General features: G+C 31.6%; 1 long non-coding RNA gene across 3 annotated transcripts in view; it reads left to right on the forward strand.

Annotated features, from left to right (window-relative positions):
- Positions 1 to 15,757, forward strand: part of LOC107175060 (uncharacterized) — a 67,955-nt gene that overhangs the window by 15,555 nt on the left and 36,643 nt on the right. The window contains exons 2-4 of one of the 3 annotated variants that reach the window (XR_008054045.1): positions 3,636 to 3,704; positions 4,875 to 4,953; positions 6,866 to 6,937. This is a non-coding gene — a long non-coding RNA (uncharacterized LOC107175060). Of the gene's footprint in view, positions 1 to 3,635; positions 3,705 to 4,874; positions 4,954 to 6,865; positions 6,938 to 15,757 lie in introns of those variants that run through there. The other 2 variants (XR_008054046.1, XR_008054047.1) reach the window with 2 other exon arrangements.

The following is a 15,757-nucleotide window of genomic DNA, read 5'->3' on the forward strand; positions in this document are numbered from 1 at the left end:
TTAATAATCTCGTATAAAGGGTGATTAGCATATTGAATCCAACTTCGTTGGTTCATTAGGACTCGAAATCGTTGTTACTTTTTTTAATTAGTTAATAACATCAATTGTATTCAATCGTGTTTTCAGGCCGGGAATCAACCCCAGTGGCTCCAAGGTCTTTTGACTCTTTTCCTAGAGAGAAGCTTTCAAAATTGCAATCACGGAACGGCAGTTAGACAAAGGAACATATATTGTTTGAATTGTTGCACCAGTATATGCGAAAAATGCTTGTCCAATCACGAAAGTACTCATCACCTCTTAAAGGTTCACATGAATAAATAAATATTATTTGAATTAAATTTATTACATCATAAATTTTTAATACTATCTGCATGATTTATTTATTTACTTATGTATTTGTTTTGTAAATTTTTAATATTTCAGATCCGCACATATGGCGAAAACGGCGTTGTACGGTTCGTTGAGGCTCACGAGTTCATTGACTGTGGACATATCCAAGTAATAAGTCAAAGCTTGAATTCAAATCTTTTTTATTTCTTCTTCATTGAATATTTTCTTAAAAATTCTGCTATTTGCCAATGAAGTACTACTCTGAACTGCATAATAATGCTCACGCACGAACATCCGAATTTTAATCCGAATTGAGCTGTGCCACACAATTTTGTTCTTGGTTCAAATTCGGTATCCAGGCATGAGCATATGACTTGTGAAACTACATTTATATCTGACCACTTTCTTACAAACGTGCTCCATATATTTTCTCTTCAGACATATCAACATAATGGTGAAAAAGTGCTACATATAAACCAAAGGCCAGGAACATATTTTAGAGAATCCACCACCAACAAATGCAGTGGGTGTCCGGCTAGGCTGCAAGGGAATAATTATTTCTGTTCACTCTATTGTAAGGTTGTTTCAAAATCTCCCGTATGTATACATGTTTATACACACACACACACACACAAACACACACACACATACATACATACATACATACATACATACATACATACATATATATATATATATAGACACACACACGAATAAAAGTTTGCACTATTCCTTTTCTAATTATTAATCCTCCCTCCTTGTAGGTTTCTTATCTCTGTCAAAATTCTTCGAATTCAAGCAATTTTCCTCGTCTATTGAACAAGTTGGGTCTCTGAACAAGCTCGCTGGATTAATTTGACGAAGAAATCATTAATAAATGACAAACTCTAAAGCTTGGTGTTTCTTCATATTATTTGTAGTGACAGACTATTTTATTAGCTGCTGTTTTATTTGAACTCCCTTATTATTATTATGAATTAGAGTTTTTAGCTATACATAGAGTCATTAATTTTATTATTTTGTCAGTTGAAGCTGTAAATTGTGATACAAGTTATTTGTTAGGCTGCTCACTAATTATCCATAACATTAATTAGTACATTAAATATAATAGCCTTGGTACAATTGGTCTATCTCTGCCACTCCAAAACTGGATGCACGTAAATCTGCTGCCATGTGACTTGACTTGTGCAATTTAGTTGAAATAGAAACGAAAACGGAAGCATATATAACACATGCAATTTAATCCCCAAATTCCTCCGAAATTAAAGAACTAAGGGTTCCTTTGAATATTCTCCTCATTTTAATTCCATAAAAACGCAATAGCAGTTTCCTATATTTGTTCCTTTAGTTATCATATATTGTTGTATTTGTCCTTTATCAGTTGCAGAAGAAATTGATGTTGGTCATTCGGTAAATGTGTTCGGAAAGCTATATAGCTTTTGGATTTGAGAGGGGCTCGAGTCTAGCTCGCGTTAGAATTACAGATTTGATGTACCGTTAACTATCTCGACTTACATCCCTGAGTGATTATATTTCAAACATTCTAAAAGCTTGTCTCTGGATATCTATGTTTTAGGAGAAACTCTAACAGAAATGCTTCGAGCTATAGTATTTGTAGTTCTTAATCACATATATATGCTTGTTTGGTGCGGTGGATAGGATAGGATAGGATGAGATGAGATATAATTGAATATGACTTGAGCTATATGACTTAAAATAAGATGTGATAGGATAAGATTATATTTCATGACCTCTCATGTTTGGCGTAATACAAGATTGGACTAAATTGTAATGTATATATAATTTTAACATTAAATTAGGTTAAAGATAATAAAAATGACCAGATATTATTTTAAGTTTAATGGAAAGATATAAACTTTACTTTTATAATAATAAAATTATATATTTAAATTTAAAATTGTATTATATTTTAATGTTTAAAACAAGCGAAAATTATTTACACTATTAATCAAAAAAATTACTTAATAATAAATTTACATTAATAATGTTACTAAAATATTTAAACAAATATAATTACTTTTTAATATTTTATTTTCATGATAAATAAATAACTTTTTTGTTTTATTTGTTATTTATAATGTTTAATTATTATAATACTTGTATTATGCTTAGTACATATTTATATAATTTTAATATTGAGAAACTATTAAGTATAAATAATTGCTTTTTAAAATTATTCTCAACTAGTCCCAAGGCCACCCGTGAGATAACTTTCTTCATAAAGTTGGGATTATCTTGTGGGCTCAGGATAAGATAATCCCAATACTCTTTGAGAGCATCAATAAGGGATTTGGATGAAGTTTGAAAGAATATTACATTCCCGCATTTTGATCCTTCAACCAAACTCATCCTATACGTAAATATGGTGTTAATTTATCCTACATCTTACTATATTATTGCTTATATTGCAGGCTATCATTTGATAAAGATGTATTTGAAACTTTCGGAATGATGCTGAACTTTATAATGTAGACCTACATTGATTTGTATATACTTTGTATTTTCGTGAAAGATATCATGACATTTAATTTTAGGTTTTAATTTAGTCTAGATTCAAATTAATGGTTAATTATTTCTTACAACCATTTTATATCTAATCTTTCCTTACAATATGTTGGCGGCTGATTTTGGGTTAACGAGATAAAATCACAAAACCAAGCCCAGAACAATAAATTTATTTTTGTTGGGGAGCGGGGTGCCTCGCTTGTTCGGCGCGTGTGGGTTGTTTAGGCTTTTTGTGGAGTGGAGGAGGATTGAGAAGGTGGTGGATATGGCGGGGGTCTGACTTCAGGTGTAGAAGGCTGGTGAAAATCATCTTAAACCTACGAAACAACTAAAAAAGAGGTCAGAGGTGGAGCCGGGGGTGGTCGGCGACCACACTCTGACGCTCAAGTTAGAGTTGGGTTATCTCAGGTTAGAGAGCTTGCAAGCTCTCAGTAATAAAGGTTTTGAGGTTGAAGAAACCTTAGCTTTTTTGGTGGTGTGTTTGTGAACTTAATTGATAAAAATTAAACCTGAGTATTTATATGGTGTACTATACCCCGGTTGCCGTGGCACCTGACGTTATTTTAGTAGCGTTCCCTGCTGTCATGTCAGGAATATTCTTATTTTCATGCATATATATATATCCACATCCATCCATTATTGTTTCTTTTCTGATCTTAGGTACGTACGTAAGGTTTGCTTTTCTTATAGGATGATTATCTATGGTCAGCGAAAGACTGTATATTTTGTAATATTAGATTCTACACGGCATGAACAATTAATTATTTGTTCTCTTGCAGAAAAAAAAATCCAACTGGGACAATGTTGTGTTGGCTTATGAGCTAGTTTGGGCCATTGGTACTGGAAAGGTTGCAACCCCTGCTTAGGCTCAAGAAGGAAGTTTGAGTTTATGTCTTATTTAATTTGATGTTTCAATGACAATGATCTTCGTGCTTAGAAGAATGATATGACTATCCTTATTCTTGCTATCAACATAAATATTGTTGGATTGATTATGAGCCTTTTTTTTTTTTAACAAGAATTGATTATGAGCTTGTTTGGTGTTTTTGTCAGCACATTTCCATATATTTTCACCACGTGTATTTTTTCCTAGGCAGAGCATTTCAGAATTTGTCTATAGCTCTAGAAGTTTTGAAACAAGTAATAATACAGTAGAGCTGTTTCTGATTGTCATCATCATTTTTTCACCTTATAGATTCATACATACAACAAAGAATTATATTTGTTTCCCAATCCATCTTCAGACTCCCATGCTTGTGGATGCTTTCTTTTATACATCTGCCTAAATATTTGTACAAACCCACAAATAATTTTGCCCGTGTCATTTCCATTTCAGATGGGTACATGCACAGAAATAATTTTGTACTTTGTGTTTGTAACACCCTAGGCAAATCCCACATCGGCAAAGTACGGGAGAAATGCTGGGTTTATAAGGAGTGATCCACACCTTAATTGGCAAGACGCGTTTTGGGGTGTATGAGCGCCCCAAGAACAAATCTGTGCGGGCCTTGTTAAGGCCCAAAGCGGACAATATCTTGCCAGGTCTGGGTTGGGTCATGACATTATGGTATCAGAGCGGCTCCGCGTGTCCTCTTGAGCGATGGTGGGGCAAACCTCAGCGAGGACGCTGAGTCCTCAAGGGGGGGTGTATGTAACACCCTAGGCAAATCCCACATCGGCAAAGTACGGGAGAGATGCTGGGTTTATAAGGAGTGATCCACACCTTAATTGGCAAGACGCGTTTTGGGGTGTATGAGCGCCCCAAGAACAAATCCGTGCGGGCCTTGTTAAGGCCCAAAGCGGACAATATCTTGCCAGGTCTGGGTTGGGTCATGACAGTGTTTACATATTGAATACAAGTAAATAGATGTTTTAAGTCTATTTCAATTATTACTTTATCTCTTTTTGCCAGCAAAACTTGCTGACATAATTGCTCTTTGTTGTGCTTCTAAAGTTGATATTCTGTGAATTTTGATGTAATCATTTTTCTCAGACCATGTTTTAAATATATGTGACAGGTCCATGCTGAACTGAGGAAATGGCTTAAAGACAATGTCAATGCTGAAGTTGCAACATCAACTCGAATCATCTATAGAGGTATCCTTTCACTACTTTGTTAGCCATTAATTGTGACCACTATTTAAAATTAATTGTGTATGTTGTAATCGTTATTAATATATATGGAGCCAAGCATGGGCTTATTGAAGCTAATGATTGGTCTTTTTAGAACTTTTTCTTGTTCAGACAAAGTAATAAATAGCACCTTACAACTAAACATACAATATTATTTTTATTGAACTTACTTTGGCCTTTTCTATTCGATATCAAGGAGACGTATTCTCACATATATGCATTCTTTCGCTCTGCTATGTGCTTAATATTTTTCCTTTTGCAACAATAATTTTAGTTGGATTGGTTCTTAAACAGTTCCAAATATTTAGAAAAACGGAAGTTGCTTAAGGATATAATATACAATGCGAACTGTTGAAAACGGATCCAAGAACAGAATTCTCTGCCACTGATATTTTCTTCAGCTTAATTAATTAGAGGGGTAATGAATAATAATGCAGTGAACCAGGCCTGTTTTTGTATTCCTCGTTTATAGGTACTAACAGATTCATCAATATTATCAAGTTTCCACTCATCAACATTTTATAATTAGATGTCGTTCGTGGTTTATCCTACAGTTTCATTTTGTAGTATACTACTTGGTTTAATGCTGAAGCTGTGAAAAACTTTTGTACACTCTCAACAATGGCAACATACTCAAAAAGAAATTCAATTGTAGGTTGTTGTGCACTGAACGACCGACAAATGTTTGTTATTATTTAGGCATTTCTTCCATTTTTATTTTTGGGGTTAGAATAACAGAATGAGATATATTTTCACAGCTACTTTCAAAATATTTAATGACAACTGCATCATCCAAAAAGAACCAGTGATTTTGAATTAAATTTTTATTGAGATCCACTTTCTGGCTGTATTAAAGCCTGATGACCTTCGGAGAAATCTTATATATATCTCCAGTATAGGGAATATATTTATTTGTTGTGCTTCTCTATGCGTGGTTTGGGGTGGCAGGGGAAATGAGGAGAATATGGTACTGCATTCTATTGTCTGTTTGATATACTTTTTTTAAAAATAATTAATTCATATAAATGTTTGGTGTACTTATTTGTGCTATTTTCTCGTCGGTTCTTGCTTTTGGAATTTCCTTTTGCATTTGAAGGAAAGAGGAAGTTCGTTATATTATGGGCTAGTTTAGTTATGGCCACTTTTTAGGTTGTGTGGTTGGAGAGAAACAAAAGAATATTTGAGGACAATACGTGAGGATATTTTTGTATATTTGGGAGAAAGTGAGGATTTGGGCTTTTCATTGGGCTTCCATTCCATTTCTTCAAAGTTTAATGAGTCTCCTTTTAATTCTTAGCAACAGGCAAGAAATGGCAGCAGCCTGAGAAGGAGAGTTTTGGCCTTTTCATAGATTTTGTGGAGACTTTCGTGTTTATACTCTTAGCTATAGTTTGTGTGTAGTCATATTCATAATAGAGTTTTAGAACATTTGTGCATGATTTTCACAGGATATGTGCCCAGATAGAAATAACCATAATGTTTTGCATGCCTAACTCCCATATATGATCTTGCTTACCTATTCCTATAGGAACGTTCTGCTGAAAAATAAGTATTGAGACAATCATTAGTTCATATTATCTTCATTGTCATGGTGATATGTATTATGCTTGAAATTTATATTACAAGATACCTTTTTTATTTACTATATATTTTATTGTGGCAAGGAATTAATTTAAGTTGTATAAAAAGTTAAAGTTTTACTTTAATAGATAACTCTTTATAATATAGGGTTGGCTATATTAATTAGTGTTGCACATACAGATTGAGTTTGAATTAGTAATGATTCTGTTGCATCTAAAACTTAGGGGTTTTACTGTAGGTTTTTATTCTTTATAACGATAGTGCTTGGTATATTCAATTGGTGTTGCATATGCAGGTTGAGAGAAATTGCTGGTCTTGGGAGTTTTGCTGGGTATTTGTTGAGAATGGTAGTTTATCTACTGGAATTTTACTGAGAATATGGGAGTTCTGCGTTACAAGATTTGACGGCTTGTTAGTTTGTAAAATTTGAAACGTTTGCTGGAATCAACTTCTTAATTACTTTGGATGTGTTAACTGTTGGATAAAAGTGTTTTTAGATGATGTTATTAATACAAAGTGTTTTTGGACTTAATAGAATGTATAATTTAATTTTTGGTTCATATTGAATTTGTGATTGAATTTCATATACAAGAATGCATAAATTTAAATGAAATAATTCATAATTATGTTCAGTATAAATTTAGAATTTGTGATAGAAAAAATTAATCATAAAATAAGTCATAAAAAGAATTAATGACATAAAATATCAATCATAAATTTTATCACAAACGTAATATTTTACCCGCCAAAATTGTCCATATGAAAATTAATTTTCCAGCCAAAATTTCAAAATAAAAAAAAAATTTACATGTCCCACCAAAAAATTAAATTATTTATTTATTTTTTTCCATGACTGACATATGACATTTAAACGCTATCATACGTTAATGACATACTTTTTTTCTATCATAAAAGAGTGACAGGTACATAAATGATAGATAATTTCACTGTCATCCACCCCCCTTTATGATAGATTTTTGCAGTCATCTATTGCCAGTTTTGTTGTAGTGTTGGGTGTATTGAGTATTTTTTTTTTTTTAGAGTTTTTTCACTTTTGTAAAGTCTCATTATTAGTAAAATTATCTTCCAGTCTTTGCCCATGGACGTAGATTTTACGCCGAAACACGTAAAAATTATTGTGTCCTATTTTCTCTGCATTTGTTTACACCACATTTATATTTCTCCAGAAGTTACAGTCACTAAAATATTGGTAATTGCTCAATCTCACGCTTCCGTAACAGTATTCACTATCAAATCAATTAGAATAACAAAAGCAATTCAAATTATTTGGCACTAAAGTGCTATGGAATAAGAATAGCTTATCGAATCTCTTTTGTCTAATCATTCAGGAGTAGAGACAATCTTTAAGAATCATATTTCAAATGTGAGATATAAAACCGACAATAAATTCAATGAGATAAATAAAGAGATTGTATTTTATCATATCTTTATTTTCTTTACTTTTTAAATTTAAAATCACCTTTTCAATTGGTTTGTTAACCAGTTATAATATTTTAAAAATAAATAAATTTTTTAATTAATAAAAATAATGTGTACTGTTGATAAGATCTAATGATACATAGTTCTTACATTATTAATGCGGTAAAAAAATTACGGCATCATAGAGGGATGTTTTCTTTCGATATCTTTCTGGCACAAACAATTCCACATGGTCTATAACACAAGTTAATTAAAAGATTTATATCTGCTTTATCTTCTTAGTTTTTTTTAATAGGCTGAGTAATGTGTAAAAGCCATTTAATTAATTACATATAGATCTCGAAAATTAGTTAATCCAAACCAACTTGTGCTTATATATATTTTTTTCCCCAATAACTTATATTTTCTATTTTCTACTTTTGTTCCTTTTCTTTTCTTTCTCGTTTCCTGATCTAACACTAGATCAGAGTAGGCAACAAAATAGTGTTGCGTTAATTAAGACACAAGCACAACTTGAATAAGGACTTTTCCATTTTATAGTTGCTAAAACTAGAAACTATTTTTGTTAACAAAACCTATTTCATTAATTATAACATCCCCAAAGCAAAATCTATTTCTAATATAATTATTGTACTTTTCAAACTTAAAAGGGATTACATGCCATTATTACTCCTATATTTAATTAACATGCAAAATATATAAGAATTTAACCATAAGGGGCGTCACCTTCTGAACGTGCAATCTTTTTCCCCCCTTTTCCTTGTTTTCCCGTTTTTGCAATATATATTTGTCCCCTTTTCGTTCTTTCCCTTTTTGCAACATAATACGACCTATTAAGTCACACAAACACGACATAAATACGGCACATTCATCTCTTTAAATAGTTCGAATTTCTTCTCTATTTGATTCATTGCAATTATCCTCTTTCTATCCAGCTAGCTAGCACTCCTCTCCTCTTGCAAAAGTTATTCTCTTGCTAGAGTCCCTTATTCTCTTGCTAGAATCCCTACCAAGAAAACAATGGTTGGCTTTTATTTTTATATCTTTAGTTGTTTCTTATAATTTAGATTAATTTTAACTGTATTAATACATTCCATGTTTTTCAGGACAATGTTGTTATTGTACCTCGTTGGCTAACCGCTCTTCTTAAAGGAAGATTCGACGAGCATTGTGAAGAGCAAGGTCATAATCGAAAACATAAGAACCTTTTTTGTTTGGAATGTCGAACTTGTATTTGTAAAGATTGCGATGATCATGCGAATCATCGACTCTTAAAGGTTACTAAACTCTATATTCGGCTATTTTCGACCCAAAAATTTAGAAAAAGTTAGTAAGGATACAAGAACACAACTATTATTTATTGCACAATTATCAATTATTCCCCCCTCTTAACATCAATGAGACATTATCTGCAATATCTTGAAGGAAAAAGTAGAGTTTAGAAGACATCACCTGAACACAGTAATAGAAAATATTTAAAAACGGAGAGTTAGATCTAATTTGTACTTCTTACTACTACTACCATCATCAATTGACCAATCCAACACAAAAGTCTTGAGATTTGGCTCTGGACTATAAGCTTTTAAAAGATTAAGTAACTCATTAGTCGTAAGAGCACAGATAATAAAAAATATCAATGAATATTAGAGAGTGGTAATCTCATATAGTTTAATTAATTGAAATATAGCAAGTAACTTACAGCTTGTTGGTAAATATTGATTTTTAATTTTAAATTAGCATATAATTGCTATATTATTCTATATCATGGATAGCACTAAAGATGCTGGTCTTGTTGAAGTGTTCAAGTCATTCCAAAAGAGCTCAACATATATATATTTGCTTTAGACGTTGACACATGAGCTCTAAATGGAATACCACAAAAGTATATTCATTTTACTACTGAGAAATTTTATTTCCCCAAATACGAGAAGAGATTGGAAACTTAGAAACTAAAAAACTTAATGAGTAATCCATATAAAAACTCTACATCGAATATGTAGTTCAATTGAAAGGAAAAAAAAAAATTAAAGTAACAAGATACAAATTTCATCTGATTGATAAAGTTCGTGTTCTCACAATTCAAAGTTGGCTCTAATTAATAATTCACATATGTTAGTTTTTAATTACTATGGCGGCATGGATAGTTGCAAGATGATAAAAGAAATACGTAATAAAAACAACTAAAATTGAAAATAAAACTAAATTTATTTATAAAATAATTATACAAAATATTAAAAACACACCTGAAAATCAAGATTATAGGGAGATAGAGAGAATTTGAGAAGAAGAGAGATGTAGAGAGATCATTAAAAACATAAAAATGAGCCTCAATTTATAGAAAAATAAATTCATAATCCAGTGTTTTACCATCCATCATAAGTTTCATGCATGCGCTCCTCACAACCAATAGATCAAGATCCAATGGCTAGTCAAACTTCAAAAGTCAACATCACACGTGGCATTGTTTGACTTGATCAATTTGGCCAAAGAATAGTTGAGATTTGGCGGGTTAATGGATGGATTGGGTCGACCCGAATACAAAGATTCGGATCCTACAACTTGCTTCACCAACCATTGCCACGTGGCACAATCATGGCCATTGAATCATGAACGGTTGAGATTTCGTCAAAATTGTCTGCTATCCCATGCACTCAAATCTATTGTAAGCTCATTTCATCATCCAATCAGTGCTCGGTCAAGCAAAAAAGTCAACTCTTTTTACACAAGCTCAATTTTAAGTCGATCTTGACTGATCTTAAAGTTTTCGGACCTCCAGAATCCAAATTTGACCTCCGTTTATTTGTTTGGAGCCTCGAATTGCGTGAAATTAATATTTTACCTAATAAACACTTAAAAATACATAAAATTAGATATATTTAATACATAATTAATAATTCCTAATATATTTCATAAACACAAATAAAATTATAACATAAGCACAAAATAACATTATTACCGCTTGATAATTAGACAATTTTTAACACTAATCAACTATGCATTTGAGACAAAAAGAGAATAAAAAAAGTGTTGTGCTATTAAAAATTAAATGTTGCATTTATAATGTTTCACAACATTAATGTCAAACGTAACAAATATATATATATAATGATATTTTCGAGTAGTCAATTGTATCTTTCTTTTACAAAATGCTACTGGAAACAAACTGCTAACTATGAGCATCTGAAAGAATGGTGCATCATGATTTATACCAGGTAATGTGGCTACCCACGCACCATAAGTGCGGTATGACCCAGCAAAATAAGGCAACATAAATGACAAAAAATTAAAACTCCTTTAATAAGTGGGCAAGATCATTAATTCATGTAAGGTAATAACTAAATATATAACATCATCAAAGCGTGATTTGATATGAATATTGTTCAACAAGAACATCAAATCAATGATTCCTTGTCTGGTTTGACCGTCCAGCAGCACATTTAGAAGCCTCCCTGTCAAACATTGAAGGCAATAAACTGACAATAAGTTGAGCTAGAAGGACAAGTTAACCGTTCCTATAAATGGTTTTGCTAGGTTAACATTATATGTCCACTTGGATTTGGAAGGAGACTGCTATGTTATAAACATAATCCAGTTTGACAATACAACTGAAATTTACAAGAATTCACTGTCAAATCAATTCGAATAACAAAAACAATTAAGATTATTTGGCACTAAAGTGCTATGGAATAAGAACAGCTTGTCGAATCTTTTTCGTATAATCATTCAGGAGTAGAGACAATCTTCAAGAATCCAATTTCAAATGTGAGAGATAAAACCGACAGTGAATTCAATGAGATAAATACAAAGATTGTATTTTATCATATCTCTATTTTCTTTACTTTTTAAATTTAAAATCACCCTTTCAACTGGTTTGTTAGCCAGATTATTAATGTTGTAACAAAATTACGGCTTCATAGAGGGACGCTTTTCTTTCGATATCTTTCTGGCACAAACAATTCCACATGGTCTATAACACAAGTTAATTAAAAGACTTATCTCTGCTTTATCTTCTTAGTTTTTTTTAATAGGCTGAGTAATGTGTAAAAGCCATTTAATTAATTACATATAGATCTCGAAAATTAGTTAATCCAAACCAACTTGTGCTTATATATTTTTTTTCCCCAATAACTTATATTTTCTATTTTCTACTTTTGTTCCTTTCTTTTTCTTTCTCGTTTCCTGATCTAACACTAGATCAGAGTAGGCAACAAAATAGTGTTGCGTTAATTAAGACACAAGCACAACTTGAATAAGGACTTTTCCATTTTATAGTTGCTAAAAATAGAAACTATTTTTGTTAACAAAACCTATTTCATTAATTATAACATCCCCAAAGCAAAATCTATTTCTAATATAATTATTGTACTTTTCAAACTTAAAAGGGATTACATGCCGTTATTACTCCTATATTTAATTAACATGCAAAATATATAAGAATTTAACCATACGGGGCGTCACCTTCTGAACGTGCAATCTTTTTCCCCCCTTTTCCTTGCTTTCCCGTTTTTGCAATATATATTTGTCCCCTTTTCGTTCTTTCCCTTTTTGCAACATAATACGACCTATTAAGTCACACAAACACGACATAAATACGGCACATTCATCTCTTTAAATAGTTCGAATTTCTTCTCTATTTGATTCATTGCAATTATCCTCTTTCTAGCCAGCTAGCTAGCACGCCTCTCCTCTTGCAAAAGTTATTCTCTTGCTAGAATCCCTTATTCTCTTGCTAGAATCCCTACCAAGAAAACAATGGTTGGCTTTTATTTTTATATCTTTAGTTGTTTCTTATAATTTAGATTAATTTTAACTGTATTAATATATTCCATGTTTTTCAGGACAATGTTCTTGTTGTACCTCGTTGGCTAACCGCTCTTCTTAAAGGAAGATTCGACGAGCATTGTGAAGAGCAAGGTCATAATCGAAAACATAAGAACCTTTTTTGTTTGGAATGTCGAGCTTGTATTTGTAAAGATTGCGATGATCATGCGAATCATCGACTCTTAAAGGTTACTATCTATACTTATTGATTCTGTACTATCATGATATTTTATTTTGCTTTGATATTGCTTTACATCAATTTTTCATATTTCAGATTTTCGCACATGGCACTGGTAGAAATCAAAGTTGTGCAGTTGTAAAGTTGGACAATACCAACGAGTTGCTTGATTGTAGCCATATCCAAGTAAGTTGTCATCTTATTTTTATGTATGTGATATTCATAAACCATGACTTTTTATTATTCTTTTCTCTTTATTACAATACTTTAAAAAAAGAAAAAAAAGAGTATTATTTTAATGAATTAGTGTTTTCATACGGTCCAAAAATAATGTTTATATTAATTTCATTTTTAATAATTTGTCATTAAATATTTACTCACTTTAAAAAAAAAAAAACTTTTTTTCCTCACTTTCCTCGCTTTATACATTTATGTGTTCTAAATCTATGTTACTCTTTAGCCACGCGTCCATAATGGTGCCCAAGTGTTATTTATTAAGCAAAGGCCACAGACAAGTTATGGAGGCAATAATTGTGAACGTGACGGCTGCGATGCAACGCTTGAACATCATAATTCCTTTTGTTCAATCGATTGCAAGGTTAGTTAATTAAGTAATTAATTTCACTTTAGTTAAATTATTTTATTCTAACTCTAATATTTATCTGTCTTTAATTATAGGTTAATCATATCATGTCAGTTCCATCCAATTATCGCAACGCCAAATGGCTTTTGAACAGAGTGAATCTGCCATAGCTTGCACTGCATGCTTCATCAAATTCTTCAATTGTTTTTTTTTCTCTTCATTCGACATTTAAATTTCTAGTGAAGGGCGCTTTTTTTTTTTTGGGTTTTCGGAACTTATTATTATTAGTAATGCGTATTTATTTGAGTTATCAATCTTTGGTCAGTTATGTGGTTTGACTTAATTACTAAAAATTGGATCCTGTAAACCCTAAGCTTTGTTAAATTCAAAAATAAAAAGATGAATAAGTGGTGAGAGTTATTCCATCAAAAGACCCACAAGGATATAGACAAAACAAAAAGTAAAGCAAACAAAGAGATTATATGAATCTTCATTGAGGAAATCCAAAACAGTGCATCTTGAATGCGGTAGGAGTTCCTTAAATCTCTTATCAAAATATCAACATGGCTAACCTTATACGAAAATGATAGTCCATCTCATTATGTTTCGACCGCGCATGCAAGACTGGATTTACCGTCATATGTGTGTAACGCACTTATATTATCACAAAACACGAAGAATAGGAAGGTTAGCCATGTGAGCTCAACTGTTGTGAAAGCAAGTGATCAACACTTCATACAGTGGGCCGCTTCTTATAACACCATGAGATACGATTTGCATTGAGAAAGATACAAAATCCCGTAGTACTTCATCAAGTCTGATAAAAAAAAAAGGGGCCCCAGTCAGCATCACAAAATTAAACCATTCAAGTTAAGTGTACAACTTGAACTTAGAAACCGAAGACCATGGTCCAAAGTATGTCTACTTGGTTGGCTAAGTGAGTTAGGATGGTTGCGTGAGATGAATAAGGTACCTTCCGGAGGTCATAACTTAGGCTACCGATGTTCGATTTGGGCATATAATATATTGTTTCAAAATTTGTGACTAAACAAACAAAACCCAAAATAGATTGCACATTTTTGGTTTGTGTTTGTACTTTATCGAGTTTGATCAAAGCACCCACCCTAATTAGCATCATAAAATTAAACCATTCAAGTTAAGTGTACAACTTTGTCTTAGAAACTGAAGACCATGATCCAAAGTATGGGTACTTGGTTGGCAAAACGATGTAAGATGGTTGCATGAGATGAGTAGGGTACATTCTAGAGGTCATAACGTGAGTTACAAGTGTTTGTTTTGGGCATATAATATACTGTTTCGAAGTTTGTGACTAGACAAACAAAGCCCAAAATAGATTGCACCCTTTTGGTCCGTGCTCAAGCTAAAAATTCTATTTTTTCTTGGTCTTTTTTTAGTTTTAAGATATTTCCTATTTCTCTTTTTTTGGATTTTATTTTTTTAGAAATCAAATTTGGGTTCCATTTATTTATTTTTCTTATTTAGAATAGAAGAATATTAATATAAAATAATATTTTATATTTGTCTATTTTCGTAAATTTGTGATGTTTAGGGCTACTATGTTAGGGGCGCAAAACCCTAATTTTATTAATTCAAACTTTTTCAATAAAACATTCATTATTGAGAAGCTTTGTTTCTCTTATCAATCAAATTCTTATGTTTTCACATTGTCATTAAGGTAAATCCCTCCATGGAAAAGTTATATGGGGAAAACTCATTTTAGCACTGAACAAGTTTTTTCTTTTAATTTATATATGTATATAAGTTTCGATTTTAGATGGGTAAAATGATGATTTTTATATCTTCTCAAGATTTAAACTTGGGTAACCAATCAAATAAAATTATGTAAAAACTACATAACAATGAAGCCCTTGGGGCTAGAAAAAAAATTACAAGTTTATGACTATGAAACACAAATAGATTAACCAAAAGAATTAATGAAGAGAATACGAAGCATTGGTCTGAATCATGAATTATCTATGTATTTCTTTTTGTTGCTTTAGAATAAAAAGTTATTATCTTATGCTTTTATCTAAATTAGTAATTTTTCAAATAGGCACAAGATGGGATCAGAGAATTTTATTATTTAATTAAGGTTATTAATTTATCATTTATTGTATTACAACATTATTACTATTACTATTACT

Source organism: Citrus sinensis, chromosome 4 (assembly GCF_022201045.2).
Source record: "Citrus sinensis cultivar Valencia sweet orange chromosome 4, DVS_A1.0, whole genome shotgun sequence".
NCBI lineage: Eukaryota > Viridiplantae > Streptophyta > Magnoliopsida > Sapindales > Rutaceae > Citrus > Citrus sinensis.